We start from the raw sequence: 23617 nt of genomic DNA, 5'->3' as shown, positions 1-23617 counted from the left end.
GGAGATGCCTGCAGGGCGGAGCTCACCTATCCAGCTGGAGATGCCTGGGGGGGGGGCTCATTTGTCCAGCTGGAGATGCCTAGTTGGGGGGTGGGGGTTCACTTGTCTAGCTAAAGTTGCCTGGGGGAAGCTCACCTATCCAGCTGGAGATGCCTCTCTTGGACCCATAGCCCTTAGGTCCAGCTGGCTCTCTTGCCTACTTCTATGAAGAGGTTTTCTGTGCATTCCCAGTGACATTGGATGGGTTGCTGGAAGGACAGTGTGGCCCATGTCCCTGGCTAGATGACAGATGAGCAGAGCTGCCTAGCTGAGGGTCTAACCAGGACACAGCCCAGCACAGGGTGAGGCTGGCTCTCTACCCCAATTCCCAAGCCAGAGACCAGCTGGGTTCCTAACCACCCAAGAGAAGACCCTAGAGCTGAGAACTCTGTGAGATGCCCCCAAACGCTAACCTCCAGCTAGGCTCAGTTCCATTTCCATTTCTTAGTTTTGCCATCTGTACAGCATGGTGGGAGGTACCTTTGGATCGGGGTACAAAATGAGAAGCTGAGGTTTGAAGAGAAGTGATCCACTGAAAGTCACAGCAGAGCTGGCTTCTGATTCTGTTTTGGTAATTAATGCAAGACTCCAACCTAGTGGTAGCCTTGAGAGCCTTGAGTTCATTGGTCCGTGTGGTTCTTGGCGTACAGTAGATGCTCAATAAATACCTAGGCATTAAGGAAGACTGCAGGAAGGACTCTCCATGGCTTTCTAACACCTTCCATTTCCCTCGCAGGGAGAGGTGGGAAAGAGGAGAGGTAAGCACCTGGGACATGCTCCCCACTCAGCCTCCGTCCCTCTAACCAGCCCATGCTACAGCCGTACAACTTACAGGAGAGGGAAGGCCATGTTGGAAGCTACTGCCATCAAGGTCCTGCTGCCAGCCACAATGCAGCCCAGACTCTAGATGTCACAGGTAAACTGACTCAATGTCTTGTAAGTAGGCCTGGAGTTCCAACGGGCTTAAGGATGTGAGGACTCCCAGTCGCCCCAAACTCTCAGGAACCTGGCTGTTGTGCCAAGATGGCCTTACACTGTCTCCCTGCTGGGTCTGAAGCAAGGCTGATAGTTTCCTCTACCCTAGACCTCCGCCTTTTCCACGGGGAAATGTAGTGATTGCCCATCTCCTATGGGGACTTCCTAGTTTTATCCCCTGGTCCTGGACAAACCACCATCGCCAAGAGGAAAACGGGAGGAGGCTGGATCCATCTGCAGTGGGTCTCTCTGCATCTGACCTCATCCCTCCCCAACCCACCTGCTCTGTACCCCCTCCCCTGGAAAGCCCCATCCCTGTATGCCAGCTTATCCCCTGAGCCAGCCTGCCCCTGTCCCCACATCCAGTGCTCTGGCTCAACTGGACTTCAGCCTAAGACTGCCGCCCTGTATGCCTGGCCCTGTGTCCCAAGGGCAGAACCACCACAGGGATGCTGGGGTACATGCCAACGGTGCTGGGATTGTTGGTGGTGGCAGGGGTGCTGGGGGTGGACTTGGCCTCCTGGAGAGCAAAGTGGGTTGGGATAGGGACTTTCCAGCAACACTTAAGCCCCCTGAGTCAGAAAGAAGTTGACCCTCGAGGCAGGCGGGGGCAAGATGATCCTCAATTGCCCAGGCCCCACCGCCTCTCACCTCGAATCTCTGTGAACATTGGGACATTGTTCAGGGCCTCAACGGAGGGCTCTGTGGCCCTGAGGCTGAAGAACAAAAACTAGTTCAGCAAGGCTCTGCCTGTCCCATGAAATCTCAAGAATTTCATCAGAACCCTGGCAGGCTGGGCAGGCAGGAATGATCCCGAGAGGCCTGTGCCCAGAGCTCAGGGCCTGAAGGGTTCCTGCAGAAACCAGGCAAACAAGGAGTGCTGAGTCAGCATGAGCGGCCCGAGGGCACTGACCTGGACCAGTGGCCACGACTATGGGGGATGGGATGGGGGCACAGGTATCGCACCCCACATTTGTCCAGGTTCACCTTGGCTGTTAGAACAAACTCTGCCTTCCCAGGGTACGTCTGAACCGAGTTCCATCTAGTTTTAAGTGTGGCTTTTAAATGTTTCATTTTAAGATCTTATTTACTTATTAGTGGTGGTGGTAGGGGGATGTGCGCACGCGCCATGGTGCGTACGTAGAGCTTGGAGGACAACCTGAAGGACTCAGAGCTCTCCTTCCACTATCTGGGTCCCCAGACTGAACTCAGGTCACCAGGATTTTATCCACTGAGCTACCTTGCTGATCTATCCTTTTTTTTTTTTCTTCTGAAGACAGGGTCTCACATAGCCCAGGATGTCCCTGACCTTACCCTGTAGCTGAGGGTGACACTGTAGTTTGGCACAGTGTTGGTGGAATCAAACCCACAGCTTCACGCATGCTTGGCAAGCACTGAGCGACATCCCCAGAGCCCAGGATGGCTCTTTATCTTACATCTCTCTCCTCACCAGGGTCCACACTGACACACTAAGAGCCTCATCACGAGCCTGGCTTGCCCACTAACCTCTTGTGACTGCAAGGCAAGAGGTCTGGCCGGGGAGGAAGTCTGAGGGCAGCCTGCTCTCAGGCATCTAAGATATCATACATGTATTTTAAGACATGCCTCCCTGTTTCTTGGCTTTGTGGGGTTTGGATTCACCATTTGCTAACTAGGATGAAAGAATCGTCCTCAGGTGGCCCGAGATGTAAATGACATAATATTGTGTGGGGTCCACGGGGCGAGGCCAGTACACACGTGTACACAGAGAGGGGGCTGGAGAGCAACAGTGCTTAAGAGCACTGGCTGCTCTTTCAGTGGTCCTGGGTTCAATTCCCAGCACCCACAGGGCAGCTCATGACTGTCTGCAATTCCAGTCCCCAGGGATCTGACACCCTTGCACAGACACATGCAGACAAAAACAAAAACAAAAAACCAATGAACATAAAATAAAAATAAATAAAAAGATATAATAATAAATCAAGAGCTTGATATGGAACACAGATGGCTTCTATGAAGCAGGAAGTGTGCTCCTCTTTACCTACTTGCCCCATTTTGCCAGCCTAAGGCCCCAGCTCTTGAGACTACCAAATACTGCTGTGCTATAGTTTCCAGTACACAAGGCTGGGGCCACTCCTGTTCCGCTAACAGGAGTCAGTGACTAGGACACAATTGACATCGGGCTAATTGACATCGTTCTATAAAGAAACGGAGCAGTGGGGTGAGCAAGTGCTGGGAAACTCAGAGAAGGAAGACAAGGCTGTCCTCATGGAGACAGTAGTGTGAGGGGTTGACTCTCGTGGGAGCTGAGTGTCCCACGCCCGGGAACAGCAGTACAAAGGCCCAACGTGTGTATGGCCAGCAGGTTTGAGAGTAGAATATAGGGCCAAATGACCAGAGCTGGACGAGGAGGAGGAATAGGTGTGACCAGAGGGAGGTGACAGCTGGCACTCTAAATGACAAGAAGACTGAACATGGGGGTGACAGGATCTGATCTCAGGGAGCTGAGGAGAATTGAGAGACCAAACAGGAGGCCAATGACCCACAGAACAGATGGTGACGGGCTGGCCCCAGGGCAGCCAAGAAGCTGGCTAGACTCAGGCCACGTGTGAAGATGTGCTGAAGGAAGTACTTGCAGGATTTGCTGGGGGCGTAGCTGGAGAGTTGACACAAAGAAACTACAAAGAATGCTGAGGTGTAAGTCAGGGGCCTTTACAAAAGCATTGTGTTCCCTACAGCGCACAAATGTGCATGGGCCAGTGCGTTCACAGTCAGAGCGGGAATCACAGCCCCAGAACAACCTTCCTGGGATGGCTGCTGGAGGATGCAGCACCAGGCCTGCTCTGTGCCAAGCCCATCACAGGGTCTAGAAGAGCATCCTTTCTGTGCCAGACCACTGATCAACAGCCAGCCACCAAAGCCTAGAGCTACTGCCAACCTCCCCCCAAGACTGGACTGTCCAGACTTTGTCTTCCTTATGGGATGGCAAAGACCACCCCGACCCCACAAAATGGAAGAGCCCCTGCAGCAGCGTGCTTGAAAGAGGCCAGGTTGTCTGCAAAATTCCAATGCAACGCACAGGCTTTGATAATTTGATAACTCTCTTCAGAGTCACCGCAAGTCAAAATATTCTGTTACTTGATCCATATTTATGTTTCAGGATGGGGGGCAGGGACATGAACAGTGGCCTCCGAAGGTAAGCAACCCTCAGAGGGAGAGAGGGACGTGGCTAATACATCATCAGGCAGTCGGCCCAGGGTCACAGAGAGGCCCGGGTTCCTTCCTAGTAAGCAGACTAAGTGGGACACAAGCCTCTCCTTGGGGAGGAAGGGAGGGTCCAGAGGCAGTGCAGAGATGGGTCAGGGCTGGAGGACCCCTTTGAACTTTCCTCTCACAGCCTGCCATGCTTCCTGAGCCACAGGTCTATCCAGTATGACTTCAGGAAGGAGGCAGCTAGCTCCTGTCGCCATAGTGACATAAAAGGTCACATGCTTTTCACCCTGTCCCTGCTGTACTGTGCTCTGCAAGGCTGAGCATACCAAATCACAGTCCATTCTGTCTCCAGGCTTTTGCAGACAATAGAGTGAGCACTTACTGCATGCCAGTGGCACTGACTGGGTTATCTCGGGGGGGGGGGGGGGCTTGTCCCACCACCATGTACTCAGCATTAGCTTGCACCAGAGATCAGAAAACAGAATTCTAGAAGCTGCACAAATGGTCACAGAGCCTTAGGAGGCAGTGACTGACTCCAGAGTGTGACCCAGAACAGTCATTCCTCATTACCCAGGCTGCTGTGTGGGAGCTACCACTCCTGGGATGGAGCTCTGGAGGTGGGCACAAGGCTAGTCTATTGTACAGCCTCAGGTCACAGGATGACATGTAAAATAGGGTTCATTTATTTAGCTGACTGGCAGGAGCAGGGGCTGGGATAAAGGTGGGGTTCCCTGATCTCAACCATTAACACTCCCCTCTTGCCCTAATTGTGACATTCCATCACCTAGGAGAAGTAGTGCTCCCCCGACCATTATGGGAGGAGAAGGAAAGGCCATCGCATTTGGGAACAAGCAATACCAGGTTAGAACTCAGAGCCATGGTTACCCTGAGAGTGAAGAAGGAACAGGGAACAGGGTGGGAAGGACAGCAAAACCACAACTCCAAAAGGGAGGCAACCTGGAGAGGCAGAGAGTGTGGGCTTATTGGAAACCTGCTTAGAGATGCTGTTGTAGCCTGCTTTCCCGTCCATCGTGTGCAGTGGGCGTCTGTATCATCTAGGTATAACCCTCTGCCCCCTTTTGAGACAGGATCTCACTATGTAGGCCTGGCTAACCTTGAACTCACAGAGATCTGTCTGCCTCTGACTCCTGAGTGCTGGGATTAAAGGCGTGCACCACCATGACTGGCTTTCACTTCTTAAAAAAAAAAAAATTAGTTATGTATATATGTATGGGTGCATTTTGTGTGTGGTGTATGCAAAAATGTTCACTGCAGCAAAAAATAAGGAAAATAAGTTCCCTGATTTAAAAAGTTATATAAACTGTGGCTCATCTCTATGGCTGCTAAGGAGAGGTAGACCTCTGTAGGGTGACAGTCTGTTTCTGGGATGCAACCTTCTCTGGGTAGCATTCCTAGCTTCTAGGTTCCCGTGTCCCCAGCCCCCCCCCACTGGCTTCCAGTTGGCCCACACCCCCCAATCATACAGAAGTGGTGACAACCATGACTCACTCTTTGGGGGGGTTGACATCTTCAGGCCGTGCCTCAAAGAACCGAAAGACTTCGTCACACTGTGAAATGTGGGGGGGCAGCCGGACAAGTGCCTGTGAGACAAGGAGAGAGGTCATAAGATATGATGACCCAGTAGGGTCAGCTCAGCTAAGAGGGGAGGGAAGCTCCAACACTCCACCATGGGAAACAGCCAGCCAGGAACAGGGAGCTGAAATAAAACAATCCATCTATCAACCTATTCATCCATTAAAAAAAAGTCACCACCAACAACAAAAATATCTAGACCAGTGGTTCTCAACCTTCCTAACACTGAGACCCTTTCATACAGTTCCTTATGCTGTAGTGACTCCCAACCATAAAATTATTTTCACTGCTACTTCACAACTGTAATTTTGCTACTTTATGAACTATAATGTAAATATTTTTGGAGACAGAGGTTTTCCAAAGGGGTCATGACCCACAGGTTGAGAACCACTGGTCTAGGGTTAGGGATGTAGCTTAGTTAGTAGAATGTGGCCTAGCATGTAAGAGGTCCTGGGGGCATATGCCTGTGATTTCAACATTTGGGAGGTAGAGGCAGGAGGATCAGAAGTTCAAGGTCATCCTTAGATGTAGACTTTCTAGGTCAATCTAGACTAGTAAAGCTTTGTCAGAGCAAACAAAAAACAAACAACAGATCAAAAACCAATAATCAACAACAACATCAACTAACGTCAAGGTGTGGTGGTGCATGTCTATAATCCCAATGCTTAGGAGGCAGAGGCAGGAGGATCTCTGGAAGTTTGAGGTCTGCCAAGGTTACATAATGAGACTTACGTGTTTGCCATTGGGGTGTGAGGACCTGAGTTCGGATCCCCAGAACCCCATGAAGCTGGACATGGCAGTGCATTTCTATAATCCTAGCACTCCCGTGTCTAGTGACAGGTACAGACAAGAGAGTCCCCAAAAGCTTACGGACCAGCGAGGCTGGTGCATGCAACAGAAAAGAGACCCTTTCTCAAACCAGGGGCAAGACAAGGGTTGACACCTGAAATTATCCTGATCTCCACACACTTGCTGGGACATGCATGAGCCCCTATTTACACACACACACACACACACACACACACACACACACACACACACACACACACACGGAGAGAGAGAGAGAGAGAGAGAGAGAGAGAGAGAGAGAGAGAGAGAGATTAAACAACAACAAACCTAACCAGCGAATTAATCTGTTGACAATCAGTTAACCAATCGATATCCAGCCAATAATTTTGGTAACCACGTGTGGTGGACTGAGAACACTGCCCTGGACCACCTGTGGGGGCTGGGAAAACTATTCAAATATAAAAGCCTTGTGCAGACAGGGACTTTGGCCTGTTCTGTTGATAGTGACTCAGAGCAGAAACTCAGCTAACAGTTGAATGAATGAACAGATGAACGAAACTGAGAAAACAACAGATGTCCAGGAGCCAATGCCCACGAGCAGTGAGACAAGAGGAGGCCAAGAAAGCTCACTTGGGGAACGAGAAACACGCTTTAATGTTCTGAGCTGGTCAGACAACCCACGTCTATTGCCCATCACCAGGCGTCCAACCAAGAGGCACTCCTCCACGCCAAATCCACGCCCAGGCAAGATGGGGCGAGATACGACAAGACCAGACCTTAGCACGAGAGCATTGTGCAATTCGCCTTTGTAGTTAACTCCCTGCCATTGCTTTCTAGAGCCTGTGGATTTGCAAAGGTCTCCAACCTCCCCATCAACCAGGAAGCAGCAAAGAAGAAAAAGGAATATTAATGAGCAACAACTCTGTGCTGGGCACTGTCCCAGATGCCAATTCCTCCAACCCCCTGACAACAGGAGGGCTTCTTGGTGTGTGCATGTGTGACATCGGAAGAGGAAGACGTGACAGTACCCTCTGGAGAGCACATCAAATGACACATTGCCTCTGTTTATAGTGGGGATACCAAAGCTGCTGTGAGGAAGGAGCTGTAAATAGGGTAAAGTGGGAGGATCCATGTCCCAGGGCTCAAAACATGTATAGCTAGGTGAATCCAGCCCCAAAGGTCGCCAGGTTCTCATCTAACATATGAGGCACATTCTGTGTTCTCCCAGAGGGTGGAAGGGAAAAAATGATTAAAGAGAGACAAGGAGGGAGGCAGGAGAGAAAAAGGAAGGAGGGTGGTGGTCAGGCATGGACAGAAGGGCTCCTTGGGGGCAGGCAGAGCTTCCCTGGGCTTTAAGGATTCGAGCTAGGCAGGAACCACGAAAGCCATTACAGGTTGGGGCTCTGTGTCGTGGCTATCAGGATGACCTCAGAAAGACAAGGCAGCCGGTCAAGAGGGCCCTGAACCCCACCAGATACCTGCACCTCTATGAACAGAGGGCTCTTCATGCCAAAAGAGAGTGAGGGTGCTTGGGGCAGTGGACGTATGGGCCACAAAGAGGTCTTGCGGTGGAATAACTGATATCTTGACTGAACAGGGAGCCTGCAGGGGAGCTCGTCAAGGGTTCGTCCTGATTGTTGGCGGACAACAGAGGCGCCCAAGCCTGAAGCAGCCCGGGTCTGGCCAAAACCACTCGGCACAAGTGGCTGGTGCTGAGTGGCCTGTCCCCAGGCTGTACCAGCACTGACACTCCAGAGTAGGAACCTAACCTGGCCACGCTGAGTGAGGTAGGGTGGGGGCCAGGGTCCCGGCTCAGGTCTTGGGTCTGTGAGTGGACATTCATGACACATGTCATGTGGGAAGTTAACGAAGCAGTCATGGGTGTGAGTCCTGCCCCTGCTCCTCACAGGCTGTACCGGCCCTCTCTGAGCTCGACACATCAGATCTGATAGTGTAACCATCACCCATTATGAGGTGACGAATCTGAGGAGGCCAGCACAAGGTCTAGACTGGTGCTGAGCAAACTCTGGGTGCATCTCAGTTGTTACATCATGGTCATTCTTTAGGTGGAAGCAATGACACACTAACAAGAACCCCAGAATGTGTGGGGAGCCCCTGAACAGTCTTAGCACGGCAGCTGTGCATTTGCTGTGTGACCCTGGGCAGTTCACATCATCTCTCTGGTTGTTAGTTCTTCCAGGATTCAAAAACAGTCTGGTTCTGGGACCCCAGATTACAATGACTTCCATGAGTACATATGAGATGGCACCTTCCTGGCCTTGGCAACTGCCATGCTGGTCAGCACAGCAAAGCCTCTGAGAAGAGATCCAGGAATGTTGCTGAGGCCAGTCTATTAGCAATAAGAACATTCTAGAAGTCTGGCTCATGCGCTCTATCAACTCAGAAAGAAAGGATGTGACCATGATTCTAACTTTATAGAAGAAACGAAAGCCCAGAGAAGTTAAGTAAGTCCCCTGAGGAAAACAGGGGCATGAGCAGCTAAGGCCATCTAACCAGTCAGGAGCACCACTCTGTGGCAGTAGCCTGATCCAGATCCGGGATTTCTGCTTCTGGCATTCCTCACTGGTATCCGTGAGATGTCCTTAAGGTCCTTCTAATTCTAGGGCCAGTGCACAGTCATTAGTGAGATCATCTGTCTGACTCGTGGCTCGGACAGTCTTTCTACAGGGTATGACCCAGGTGACGTCACAGGGTTGACCTCAGGCACTGGCCAAGGGTGAATGAGTCTCACACCTTTGTATCCAGGCAGGAGGGAACAGTGGGGGGGGGGGGACAGAGAGGGAGGAGAGTGGGGCTGCCAGACACCAGCTGCAGGGTATCTGCTGAGTGACCCTGCTCTTCCAGCCCTGCCTTTTGGTGACTGGTTGGTGAAGCCACTGAGAACAGAGAAGGGCCAGAGGTACAGGGTACCTAGGCTGGGGACTGAAGCTGCTCTGTCTGACTGGCCTACCAGTGCCCACTTTCTCCGTCCTAACCCATCCCAGAGGCTCTGGTTATTGTCTCACTCCTAGACAGTCTTCTTAGCACCCAGTGCCAGGGCAGATGGGTCGTATTGAGAATGAGGGCGGGGGGAGAGACAGAGAGAGACTGACTGACGTCCATTCAGCTGTGGGGAAGGCCAGTGGCACAGGACGGGCATGTTAGTGAAGACTGTCGTCCCAGCACTCAGAAGGCTGGGTTACGCAGCAGAATCCTCTTAATTTGAACCTTTCATCTTGGAGAGAAGCTAGTTAGGACCTAGATCTTAGAAAGGAAGTGAAATAACAGGAGATTCTAAGGCAGTGGTTCTCAACCTGTGGGTCACGACCCTTTTGGCGGTCGAACAATCCTTTCCCAGGGGTCACCTAAGACCATCAGAAAACACAGATATTTACATTATGATTTATAACAGTAGCAAAATTACAGTTATGAAGCAGCAATGAAAATAATTTTATGGTTGGGGGGTCACCACAACATGAGGAACTGTATTAAAGTGCCACAGCATTAGGAAGGTTGAGAACCACTGCTCTAAGGGGAGGTGAAACATTCTACCCTGAGTGGAGCTTTGAGAACAGGAAGTAAACAACTCAAAGGCTTCATGAAGTTCCTGAAACTGATCAGACCCACTAGGCTCCTCCCTTCCCTAAGCATGTATAAGCTGTAAGGACTGAGCTTCCTGGAAGAAGCGTGGACCAGCCAAGCTTCCTGAAAGAGAGTCAGAGCAGCTGAGCTACCTGGAAAGGACATTCTTCAACTTGTTAAGATTCCTGCAGGCTATCCACTTCTAGCTTTTGTGAAGGTCACCCATGCTGGGATGGACTTTGGTAATGTGGCTGTCTAAAGTCATTTCTGCTTCTGTAAGGAACCCTTCACTCATTCCTATGTAACCCCACAAATTCACTGGTTCACCAAGTCAGACTTCAATGACATCCATACTTTGGTCTGTCATCAGTTCCCTTTTTGAGGTGAGTAGACATTTGTTCACATCTCCCAAAGGACAATGTCACACAACACTGAGACAGGAGGTTGCTTCTGAGTTTGAGACTGACATGGCCACATAGTGAGACCCTGAATCAAATGGCAAACAAAAAGACTGGTAGACAAAACCTAGGTGTGGGATGAAAGGCACACGTTGCTGGCCATGATGGTGGTGGTGGTGGGCAGTGACACTGAGTGGTCACAAATCTCACCATCTGATGGAACAGCTGTGGGAAGCACTCACCTCTGTGGGCTATCTCATTGACCTTGGAAGGGTCAGTGAGCTTCTCAGACAACCGCGGTCCTGACCTCAGCTTGCTTCTGTTGTTTGGTTTGTTTGTGGGTTTTTTGTTTGTTTTGCTTTGCTTTTTTGAGATACGGTTTCTCTGTGCAGCTCTGGCTGTCTTGGAATTTGCTCTATAGACCAGGCTGGCCTCAAACTCAGAGATCCACCTGACTCTGCCTCCTGAGTGCTAGGATTAAAGATGTGTGTCACCATGCCAGGCAGACCTCAGTTTTCTGATTCAGCAGGATTAAAGGCCAGCCTGCATGGCCTTCTGACACACTCGTAAAGTCCTGCTTGAGAGGTGACAGGTGGTAAACCCCTGATCTAGCCACCAGCCCCAGCCCCACTCTGGGCTGCTCCCATCCATGCTAGGTCAGGAGGGCCCTCTCTTACAGACCTCATTTCTGTAGCTCCTCTGTTCAAAGCCATTCTCAAGAAGGAAATGCTGTGGGCTTCCTCCTCTGGCTGATGCACAATCAGCTGTGGATGCCTCGGGTTCCACAGCTCAGGAGGCAGGCTGATCTGAGCCATAAATTATAGCTTCCTTCTGCCTCTGTCCCACCTCCATTAGCTCTGCTCATTTATTTAACTTAAAGCAATAAAAAGCCTTGGCTGCAGCCACCAATTTAGAAATGGTGAATGTCCTTTAAAGAGAAAAGAGGATATTGATCTGAAGAAGAGTGATATCCTGCTCAGGGCCATTCATTCGTAGTTTACAATAAGGCAGAACACGTGACCCAGGCCAATCTGGACAAAACTCAAACCTGGGTTCATGGGAGTAGAAGGGAGCCATTGTCTTCCTGGAAGCTACGGGATGACAGTTAAAGACTCGGTTGTCATTTTAAAATTTGTAGGATTGGTTATTTACTCATCTATAGATAGGGTCTCATTGAGCTCACTATGTAGTTGGGGCTGACCTTAGACTCTTGGGTATCCTGCCTCCACCTCCTAAGTGCTTGAGTTAATAGGCATGTGCCACCATGCCAGGCCTGACTTAAACATGTGTGTTGTCAAGCATGAGCTGTTAATAAAATATTAGAACATAAAGTGTCTTGGTTACTTTTAAATCACCGTAACAAGACATTATGACCAAGGCAATTTACAAAAGCAAGCATTTAATTTGAGGTTCACTGTTCTAGAGGGTTAGTTCATGACCATCACGGCTGGGAGCATGGCAGCAGGCAGGCATGGTGCTGGAGTAGTACCCGAGAGTCCACATCTTGAGAAAACAACCATGAGGTGGAGAAAGACAGCTAACCGAGAATGGAGTGGGCTCTTTGAAACCTCAAAGTCCATCCCCAGTGACACACCTCCTCCAACAAGATCGCACCTTAATCCTTTCCAAACAGTTCCATCAACTAGGGTCAGAGTATTCAAATACATGAGCCTATGGGGCAAGCGAGGATTCTCATCAAACCACCACAGAAAGGGACCTTACCAGTAAGAGCCTAGTAGAGGGACAGCATTTCTGAAGTCACTTAACAGTGATACGCATTCCCACTCAACCCCTGTGAGACCATGAATTTCATTCCCATTTTTTCAAGGTCACACAGCTAGTGAGGCTCTCGGACTAGACCCCAGTTCTTCTCATTCTAATATTCTTTAGATAAAACATGTTATTCTTCCCTCCCTAGGACTCTTTTCTCTGAGTTAGCCCAGGATGGCCTCTTCCATCTTCCTGCATCAATCTCCTGAGTGTTAGGATTATAGTGTCACCATGCCCACCCAGCCTCTTTGGGATTGTGTGTGTGTGTGTTTGTGTGTGTGTGTGTGTGTCTGGAGAGAAGACTCAGCAATTAAGAACACTGGCTCCTCTACCAGAGGATCCAGGTTCAATTCCCAGCACCTACACAGCAGTTCACAAACAGCTATCCGGAGGACCCAACACCCTCTTCTGGCCGCCATGGGCACTGCATGCCCATGGTACACAGACACATACACTCAGGCAAAACACTCACACACATAGAATGAAAATAAACTGAAAATACTTTTAGCATTTCTCTCTTCCTTCCCTCCTTGCAGTGTGCAGTACATGTACCACAGCACATGTGTGGAGGTCCGAGGACAACATGCAGGAGTTGGTTCTCTCCCTCTACCACAGCGGTTTTGAATTACCACACTTGGTGGCATGCGCCTTTACCGCCAGTTCCTTCATGGAAGTCACATTCCACAGTAGGTATCACTGAGCTATAGGTTTGTTTGTCTTTTACTTTTTAGGGAGGCTGGGCTCAGACCCAGGGCTTTGGGCATACTCTATCATTACACTGTATCTCTAACCATTGGTGTTTTGAGACATGATCTTGTTATGTATTCCAGGTTGGTCTTACACTCAATATCTCCCTGCTTGCCTGCTAGAATTATAAACATGCACCTCTATGCCCAGCTTAACTATGAATTCTATTTCTATTAAAGTCAGTGGTATCATGAATAACAGCAAATTATTTAATGCTTTTGTCTATTTTTATTATTTATTTTTGTACTTTATGTTTTTATTTATTTGACTTTTCGAGACAGGCGTTCTCTGTGTAGCCCTGGCTGTCCTGTCCTGGAACTCTCTTTGTAGACCAGGCTGTCCTGGAACTCACAGAGATCTGCCTGCCTCTACCTCCCAAGTGCTGGGATTAAAGGTGTGCACCACCACTACCCGGCTTATTTTGTTTTTTTACTACTAGGTATTGAGCACACCAGGCAAGTGTTCGACCCACTGAGAGACACCCCCCCCAGCCCTTTCTTTACTTGCTTTTAATACTTTTTTTTTTTTAAAAAAGGATTTATTTTATATGTTTGGGTGTTTTGCCTACATGTATTTCTGTGAAGTACATGCATGAAGTGTCTGTGGAGGCCAAAAGAGGGCGCCGGATCTCTGGCACTGGAGGTACAGAAGGTTGTGAGCTGCCATGTGGATGCTGAGAACCAAACTCAGGTCCTGTGCAAGAGCAACAGTTGCTCTTAACTGCTGAGCCATTCCTCCAACATCCTTTCAAATACATTTAAATGTTTTACTTATTTATTAATACCAATGTCTGTGTTCTGTAATAGTAACAAAAGACACCCACTGAACACGTCCTCTGAGCCACACACCACGCGGACCTAATATACTTCAGTTTACTCTGCCCTCTTTCCTACTGAACAGACTTGGAAACAGAGACTTCGGATGTGAAGTAAGTTTATAAAGCTAGACAGGGCTTTGAAACGCAAGCAGTCTGGACGTCTGAATACCAACAACACTAATGAGTATCTTCCGGGAAGTCCTAGACTATAATCAGTCTAAAAGACAGGATTTGAGGCCTTGGGGTCAGAATTAGCACCATGCCCCCAAACAAAACAAACAAAAACACAAGCAGAAAGACAGACAGGCTCAGCGTGATGACATATGCTGCTCCTGCCTGCTCTCTGACATTGGATGTTTCCGTGTCGTACACACACACATACACACACACACACACACACACACACACACACACACACACACACCGGGGGGGGGGGGGGCAGGGAGGGAGGGAGGGGGAGAGGGAGAGGGAGGGGGAGAGGGAGAGAGAGGGTGGGGGGAGAGAGAGAGAACACTAACCAGAGAGTACACTGGCATCTATTAAAACTTGTGTGAATAAACAAATGTGTATTCCAGATGCCACCATGCTCAAAACTGATTCATGCCATACTCAAAAGAAATTCAAAGAAGCAATCCTTCTACAAACACCCCCAAAATCCAGCAACCACCACCCCACGGTCCCTCAGCACTTAACTCCTAAGCAGGCAGAAGTAGTTTAACCAAGCATTTTATAAATATGGATGCATTTCGAAAGGGGCGGAGCCTCAGCTGTGAGTCCTAGGCCCTCTGCCCCAGACAGTGGTCCAGCCCAGGAGTGATCCCTCCCAAGCGGCAGTCACTCCACACCTCCCACCCCCAGCCAGGAAACACCAGGCCTGGGTTTGTTACAGACATCTTCCTCCACAGGTGGTGGAGGCCTGAGCCGGGTTCTACTCCTCCCTTCCCCGAGCCCAGCCTTACCCTGCAGTACTCATCGATAGGTTTCAGCCTCTTCACTGCCACGTCCCGGATGTGGCTTCTCCGGAACAGGATCTTGCCTGGAAGAGAGAGGCTAGTGAGCTGAGCGGTTCTGGCTGAGGCTGCTGTGGAGATCCTCTCATCCCCTCGCCTCTTGGATTTCCAACTGGTTCCCACCTACACCACCTCAGCCCATTGCCAACAAAGCAAGAGAGAAGCTATCACCTCTATTGGGGGGCAAGAGACGCCCGAGGTTGAGGGCCCAGGGCCTCTCCCGGGAGGCTGCCATCTTGGGCATCTATGAAGAACCTGGTCAACTCACCTTGTCTGGGTCTGTGGCAGGATCAATGCCCAATGTTAGGGCGTGGCTTTCTAGTGATCTCACAAGTAAATATGAGAAGAAGCCCAGCCCGTGTGCTGTGTTTTGTCTTCCGGCCCCTCCTTGAGAGACCAGCATTCCTTCCTGCTAGCTAGGCAAGGATTCCTATTCTTAGCTTAGGTGGGTGGCTATTTCCAGGGTGAGACAGGCGACTGGAGACTATGGTTGTTCCAGTTGGACTGTCCCCTGATCTCTCTGAACCCTTCAGCAGGGGTTGGGACATCCCACAACAGGTATGGGCAAGGTTTACAGGAAGTCCTGGTCCCTCAGGTCTCACTCAGTCACGATGAACAATTCAGTGTGTTCAGTCATGACAAACATCAACACATGGTTACACTCAATCATGAGTACACCTACATATTGTTCTTTCCCAGGCTAGTAAATGCAGCTGGTTCAACCTCAGAGTCCCCATGCTGGGGACTGAACCGGAGACCTCGCATATACTAGGCAAATGCTCCATTACTGGGCTGCACCCCCAGCCCAAAATGTCAAACTTAGAATCGAAACTCACTCGTCTGATGCTCAAGGCCTTACACATCGACACTTGTGGGCCCAGTGGGTGTCGTCTGGGCCCAGTGTCCACCCCCCTTTCAGAAGGCCTTGCTTGAGGATTACACGAGCTGGGAATTATCTTCTTCTTTCTAGAATATCCACAACATATTTCCCATTTCTAGGGCACCTGCCTCATTCTTCTGAGTGTTATAGCTCATTAACACCCCACCCCAATCCACCCCACCCCTGCGCCGCCGCAAAGCAAAACAGACAAACCCCCACAAACAAACAAAACAACAGAAACAAGCTGAGGTCTGTACTGGGGTTGTCTGAGAAGCCCATTGACGCTTCCAAGGTCAATGAGATATGCCCACAGAGGTCAGTGTTCCCCGACACCAACCATGCTAACCACACCCCCCTGGCAACAGGTTAGCACATGACACAGCCTAACCAAGCAAAGACACAGTGGTTGGCTCAAGCATGGAGAGGACCCAACCTGAGCCAATGAGGTCCAGCCTTCTCTTTCCCACAGTTGCTAATTTGGCCAGATGCAAGCCTGGTGCCCACAGTGGCCAACTTTATTATGGCCTGAGAAGAAAATGGAAGACAGGTCTGGCTCAGTATGAGCTCAGTAAAGAAATACTTCTTGAGTGACCAAGAGCCAGGAGACCACACTAGTGAGGGGCCGATTCCTTGGCTACTTCAGTAGTTGGATGCGGCTGTTTCTGAGTCTGGGGCTATCCTCGGACTTTTCAGTTGTGTTTCTGTCTAAGTGAAGGACTAATGGAGGCCACTGTCTTAGTTTAGGCCGTTCACCCTGCGGCAGCCCCAGGAGGATTTTAGTGTACGTCACTTATGAGAAAGGACAGCAGAGTGAACATCACTGAGAGAGAATAAGGCAAGTCTGGGTGGAAAAATGTGTGGACAGTAGCTCTCCGTGGGCAGCTGGAGCCCGGTCCTGTTGGGCCACTGCAGAAGGGGATTCACAGTGCTTCTCAGGGGTCTCCCTTCTGGGGCCGGAGCGGCTGGGGTGGCTGGCCCACCTTCTTCCTACTACCGAAGCTGCACCCCAGGGCATCCATTCTGCTACTTCTGGTTAAGAGGTCTCCTTCAGGGAGAGTCGAGCTGTTTCCTAAAGCAGCCTTTGGCAGGGGAAAGGGAATGTAGGGGACCTTGGGATCTGCAAGAAGAGGCTGTAGTGGCCTCTGACCTCCCTGTCACCACAGTACAGGTCACCCTGCACAGATGAGACAGGATGGCCAGAACATAGAGGATGCGTGACCTGATTCTCATTTGCACAGCACATCCTCCACGCATGGTGGAACATGCCCACTTCCCCCATCTGCTCCCAGGACCCCGCTAACACAGCCTGTCACACTGCAGGTCTCTAGTAAGGACCTCCTGGCACACTCGTTCCCCATCCCTACCTGAGCATCTACCCCAACTCCCCTACCTCCACGCTCTCTTGAGCCAAATGTCTGGCCACCTGCAGATAAGAACTCCACCATGGGATTCCCTTGCAAAGAAGGCAAAAGGTAATTTATTAAGATAGTGACACTGTTCCTCATAGGGGAAATGTCCTCGATGTCCCTGCCTCTTGGCTCCTTATCCTTTTTTGGTTGCCTGTCACTTTACTGCTCATATGTCATATGTATATGTGTGTGTGGCTGTGGGGATGCTGTATAAAGTAGCCTTTGTCATTAAGCTGATGTACAGGGAGGCCGCTCTCGGGACTGATAAAATGAGGGCTGTCCCTGGGCTGGAGTTCTGGAGCCAGCTGCTTGTCAGACCAGCCAGACTCTATGATACCAGATGTCTAGAGGTGCCCAGCAGGACCCTGAAGGACCATGTGAGTAATGGAAGAAACTCAGGGCAGCCTAGAGAGGTGTCACCCTCCACAAGTGGCACCCCTACCCCTTCTCATCCTGTCAATGGACGGGAGTGGGGGGAGGAGATGTGGAGGCCATGTGGGTTACCCTTCCAGGCTTCATCCCAAAGCCAACTGCACCTCTGACAGAGCCTTATCTTGCAGGGCTGTAGACGGAACTAGTGAAGAATGCAGATGCATTTCAGGAAGTGCAGAGGCTTGGAGAAGCGGGCAGTGAGGGGAAGGACCGCTCCACCTGACTCCGGAGCACAAGGATGCAGATGCATTTCAGGAAGTGCAGAGGCTTGGAGAAGGGGGCAGTGAGGGAGCAAAGGATGTAGATGCATTTCAGGAAGTGCAGAGGCTTGGAGAAGGGGGCAGTGAGGGGAAGGACCGCTCCACCTGACTCCGGAGCACAGGCCACACTGGCTGCTGGAAGCAAGGCCACCCCGCCATGGGTGATGCCTCCGATCCCCTCCACCAGGCTCAGGGGTCAGCTACTCTGGTACAAAGCAGCTTGTGGTTAGCTTCTCTGCACCCCAGCAGGGTGGTTCTCTTGAGCAATGCTTCTTTTCCCTACTTGGGGCTTTGGCCCAGGCAGCCCAAAGGGATGAGGGAGGGGAGACCTGGAAGGGATTCCATGGTTTTGACTTCTCCGTGAGGAGTCCAAACCGCACTGGGAAAGCCAAACCAGGGACCATATTAAAGGGAAAGGGGAAAAGGAGGGGGAGGGAAATGCCCATTAAGGAAGCCGAGACCACAGGGCATTAAAGGCTGCTTGTAAATGTCCTGCAGCCCCTTTATGGCAGACTTGGCTGCTGCCACTCTTCAAAGCTACGGGAAGCTGCTCCAGAAATACGATAAGCATCTCAGGGCAGATTACACTCCGACCTGAAACAGACCCAACCCAGCAAGACTTAACTCGTTCCTGAAAGCCAATGAAAACGCTGGAGAAGCTGAGCACCCAGCACTATCTGGGAACTGAGTGGAGGACCTCTTCCTGGGCTGCACTGAGGAGTTGGGACCTCAAGCAAGGGTCCTGGGTCCCTTGCTGGGACCTCTGCATTCTCCATTGGAACCTAAGCTCTACAATCTTGAGATGGATGCTTAGTGGGGACCCAAAAGAGGCAAGTGCGGGGGTGGGGGGGTGGGGGGGATGGTGGGCATAACAGTAGTTACAGGTTTACTGGGATTACTTGGCGAATCCTTACAACAACCTTAAAGCAAGTATTTATTTTAAGATTTAAAACATTTTAAAATTATGCCCATGGGGGGTATGTGCATGCACTCTCTCTCTCTCTCTCTCTCTCACACACACACACATGAACATGAGTCTGACACTGCACACGCACACATGTAGAGGTCAGGTAAGGTCAAGGGATAACTCTCAAAAGTCAGATTCAGGCTTAGCGGCAAGCACCTTTATCCACCGAGCCATCTTGCCTACCCTGGTCTCTCCTTGAGATCCTTCCCTTACACAGTGAAGACCATTTCCAAATGAGAGCTATGTCCACAGGTTCTAGGGCCTAGGACTTTAACACATGTCTTTGGGGGCCAGAGTGAACCCACCATAGGAAGTTACAGGAGAGAGGCTCTCAATGTTTCGATTACAGGTTTGTATCACCACATCCAGTTTATGTATTGCTGAGGATCAAACCGGGGCTTTGTGCATGCTAGGTGAGCACTTTGTCCAACTCCCTGGCTCCTAACTCAGAGAAACAGACTTGCAAAACCTCACTGTTTCACCATGGATTGAAACCATAACTCTTAGCTGGGTGTGATGGTGCATGCCACACCCCAGCACTGGGCACCTGAGGGAGGTGGACTGCCAGGGAGGCCAGTCTGGGCTACAGAGTAAAATCCTACTTCAAAACAAATTAACTCTTACTTTGCTGTTGCCACAGCTTACACAGCTAGAGGAAGGGCTGTGGCATCATGGTGTGTGTGTGTGTGTGTGTGTGTGTGTGTGTGTGTGTGTGTGTATGCATGTGCTGATTTTAGTGCCTAGAGCCAGGCTTAAGGGGAAAAAAGTTTTAAAAGTTAGGATCATCGCTGGGTGGTGGTGGCACATGCCTTTAATCTCAGCATTCAAGAGGCAGAGGCAGGGAGACCTCTGAGTTCAAAGCCAGCCTGGTGTACAGAGTGAGTTCCAGGACAGTCAAGGCTACACAGAGAAACTCTGTCTTGAAACCTCACCCCACCCCACAAAAAAACAACTTAAGACCACCAAGCTGGAGGTCAGATGTGATACCTCTACACTCCTGGACACAGTGTGCTTTCTGTATGTAAGCCTTCTCATCCACCCAGTGGGACCACAGTCTGGAAATGGATTAGAAGCAGTGTATGGGCACGGGGCTGTCAAACTAGGCGAGCCTAAATCACTCTCTGGTGGCCTAGCTGAGTCCTCCGGAGCCAACCTCTGAGTCGTCTCCCTTCCTTCCCTTCAGCTCTCGTTCCCTCGTCTCCGTTATTTTTTTGAGCCTGTCTGTCCTCAATCCTCTGGGCTCAGACAATTTTCCCATTCCAGCCTCCCCAGCAGCTGTGCGTGCACCACTGTATCCACGTGTTTCCACGTTCTAGCAGCCAGGGTCTCACTCTGTAGTCCAGGCTAGAACTCATTATGTAGCCTAGGCTGGCTTGAACTTGGTGGTAATCCTCTTGCCTTATCCTTACAGGTGCTGGATTATAAATTTGTGCCATCACACCCAGCTCCAGAATAGTACCATTCATTTTAAATTTTCTACATTTATTCACTGTGCGTGTATGTGTGTGCATGTGCGTGTGCACGTGCGTGTGTGCGTGTGTGTGTGTGTGTGTGTGTGTGTGTGTGTGTGTGTGTGTGTGGAGGGGTGTCAGAGGACAGCTTGAAGGAGTCAATTCACATCTATTCACTGTGTGTGTATGCAAGTGTGTGTCCACGTGTATGTAGGCCAGAGGACAACTTGCAGGAGTCAGTTCACTCCCACGTGCACCACTTCTCAGACTGGCCTCTCCATAGGATTCCTACAGAACAGGCTATAAGCACAACGCTAGCAGATGTGTGCTTAGGGCTCAGCCCAAGGCCTTTCATGTAGCAGGCTTGCACTAAATGCTGCCATCAATGCACTGGTGAGCGTGTCCCCACACAATCTTGCGCTGGGCATCTCTCTCATTTACACACACTTGTGTATGTACACATACTCTCTCTCTTCACATATTGGGGCTGCCACCTCTGAAGCAAGGACTGGACTCATCCCCCAGGACCCAGACATAGTGGGGCCAGAGAGCCTGGTTAACAGACAGGCTGGCACTGAGGCCCAGTGTCCCTGTTCAACTCCTCCTGGCCTTGGGTGTGGTGGGTGTGGCGGGCAGTGGCTCTGCCTCCCAGTGGGAGCTGGGGATAAAGGGCCCCTTTCAGTTAAGTGGCCTCAACTCCGCCCCTGTGGGGAGCTGTCCTGGGGAGGGGGTGGAGGGACACTGGCCAAAAGCTTCCTGGCTGCCTCTCTTTGAGGCATGGCCCACAGTGTGTAGGGTGGCTGGGCCAGGACCAGGCTGCCAGGACACTGAGAGCCGCAACAGAAAGGCCCAGCCTTCTGGGGCAGGGGATGGCAAGCCTTGCTCAGCCATGACCTGAAAGCCCTTTGTTCACGACTGAACCCCTGAGCACTTAGGAGGTTCTGTCTGAATTCCCTTATGCAAGGAAATCTCAGGACCACAGTGAGGCCCAGCCAGCCAGAAGGGAGTTTGCTTGGCTCTTCTGAGATGGGGCATTGTCCCCAAAGGCTGCTTTCTCTGAGGTCTGGCTCAGCTGGAAGGACTGAGCCCAGTCAACTCTGTTCACAGCCTCCAAACCCATGGAATTCCATCTCCTCCTGCAAGGACGTGAAGATGTGGAGAAGACAGGTCAGGTACCTGGTCTGGGCGAAGTGTTGTGCTCCATCTTTTCTACTGACCGTTACTTCAGCTTTACAGTAAACTATGATTGAGGTAGAGGGACTGTAGTTACCTCCATTTTACAAGTGGGTAAACTGAGGATCCAAAAGCTGAGTGGCCTGCTATAGGCCACATCCTGCTAACTGTGGAGTTGGGATTTGCAGGCCGCCTGCCCACCTCCAGACTGAGGGCGCTTGTGCCTTTAGTCCTTTTACCGTATCTCTCCCTGAACCCTGGGTTGTGCATCTGCTTGGACAGCCACCGCACTGGAGGCTGGCATGTGACAGTGTCCAACACAGTCCCCACCTTCACAGACGCCAGTGTGTGGGCATCCTGTGCGGTAGAAGATTAGCTTTGGTGGGCTCACATGGGAGGGAGCTAGGAACAGAAGTAGGAAGAATGTTCCAGCAGAGGCAGGAACCCCGTCAACAGTCCAGTGAGGAGAGTGACCAGGCCCAGGTGGCTGCAGAGTGGGGTACATTTATGTTAAAAAAGGGAGCACTAGGGTGACACCCCAGGGTGTGGGTCATGAGTGGTGTAAGAAGAAGCCGAATGGGTAAGAGCTTGATCACAGGGGCCACACGGAGCAAAGTGAAGCCACTGACAGACATTTCAGAAACACCCGACTTCCTGGGCTTCAAGACCAAGGACCACTTCTTTATTACACTGCAGATTGAACTGAGGACCCCACACACATGCTAAAAAGGCACTGTGCTCCTGAGCTACTATCTCAACACATTAAAAACATTTTTCTTTTTTGAGACAGGGTCTTGCTCCAAGTGGCCTCAAACTCTCCATCCTCCTGCCTCAGTCTCCTGAGTTCTGGGATCACAATCATGCAACACATGCCTGCAGAATCACAGTTTTTACCTAAGAGGACAAAAGCACGTTCTGAGTTCTTCTTTCTCTCATCTGAAGCCTGAGATCAGGGCTGAGGGAAGAGGCCCCGCCCTGCCATTGGCTCGCTGACACCACACGAGCTCAATGTGTGGTCCTGCCATTGTCAACAGGGGTCCCATGGATTATGGGTAAAAACTAAGAGACCAAGCCAGGTGGTGGTGGTGCACGCCTTTAATCCCAGCACTCTGAAGGCAGAGGCAGGCGGATCTCTGTGAGTTCGAGGCCAGCCTGGTCTACAGAGTGAGTTCCAGGACAGCCAGAGCTACACAGAGAAACTCTGTCTCGAAAAACCAAACCAACCAACCAACCAAACAAAAACCCCAAGAGACCCCAGAAGCCATTCTATGTAATCCCTCACTTTCTTAGGGCAGAGCTGAGCTCAGAGAAGTGTAAGACTTGTCCAACTTCACAAAGCCAGTGAGAGGTCTGGCTCTCACTGTAGTTACAGGCTACACTGCCCAGGCTCTCCAACTTGGCCATCTTTCCTAGGTCAAAATCCTAATCATCACCCAGCAATCCAATGACATTGCTTCAGAGAACCCAGGGACCCATCTGACCCAGGTCACTGACCCTAGGTTCCCACTCACTTCACAAGACGAAATAAGGCAAGGCTCCTGCTCTCTACAAACCCCAGCCTCTAAAACTCTCATGACCAACTTGAAGAGACTAGAGCTCAGAGAGTTTCTGGGTGTCCCTAAGTCACACTGCCAAATCTGGGTCCAGGCAGTGGGGCTTAACTTTGCTATATGTGCCTGGTCACACGGTTGATGGGTGCCAGGGCAGCAGACGAGGAGGATGTCCTAGAACATTGAAAGAGAGGGTTTCTCCAGGCCCCACTTGCACGCTGGAAGCACCCAGCAGACACTGAACTGACCGGATAACCCACATTGGCCACCACGCCTGCGTGGTCTGTGGCTGCCTGCTGCTTGGCTGGCATTCATGCCTCCAGATATTTGGGGGACATCATTTCTTATACACTACATTTCTATTTATATTTTCATTCAATTCTTGCTAGCCTTAGCTGCTTTCTCCCAAAAGACATAGAGGAATAGAAGAGAAGAACTCTTTGTCAGAAGTAAGTCAGGGGCAAAGGTGAAGGTCAGAGCCTTGGCTGTGTGTGCAGTCTTTCAGCAGGAACCCTTTGCAGGAAAACACTCAAGACAAGGGGGCTTTCTGCACCTTTCAAAGGAAATGGGAGTAGCTGGGGAC

The 23617-nt window shown here is 50.7% G+C and overlaps 1 protein-coding gene across 1 annotated transcript in view; it reads right to left on the bottom strand.

The window, feature by feature from the left end:
* Sh3pxd2a (SH3 and PX domains 2A) overlaps positions 1-23617 on the bottom strand; it is a 130114-nt gene that overhangs the window by 89732 nt on the left and 16765 nt on the right. Inside the window, exons 2-3 of the mRNA XM_059256744.1 lie at positions 14862-14938; positions 5716-5807 (exon numbers count right to left, since the gene is read on the bottom strand). The gene's annotated coding sequence lies outside the window, so the exon portion shown is untranslated. The remainder of the gene's footprint in view (positions 1-5715; positions 5808-14861; positions 14939-23617) is intronic.

The sequence above is a fragment of the Peromyscus eremicus genome, chromosome 1 (assembly GCF_949786415.1).
Source record: "Peromyscus eremicus chromosome 1, PerEre_H2_v1, whole genome shotgun sequence".
NCBI lineage: Eukaryota > Metazoa > Chordata > Mammalia > Rodentia > Cricetidae > Peromyscus > Peromyscus eremicus.
The sequence above is the reverse complement of the archived record's forward strand: the minus strand, read 5'-3'. Positions and strand labels throughout refer to the sequence as shown.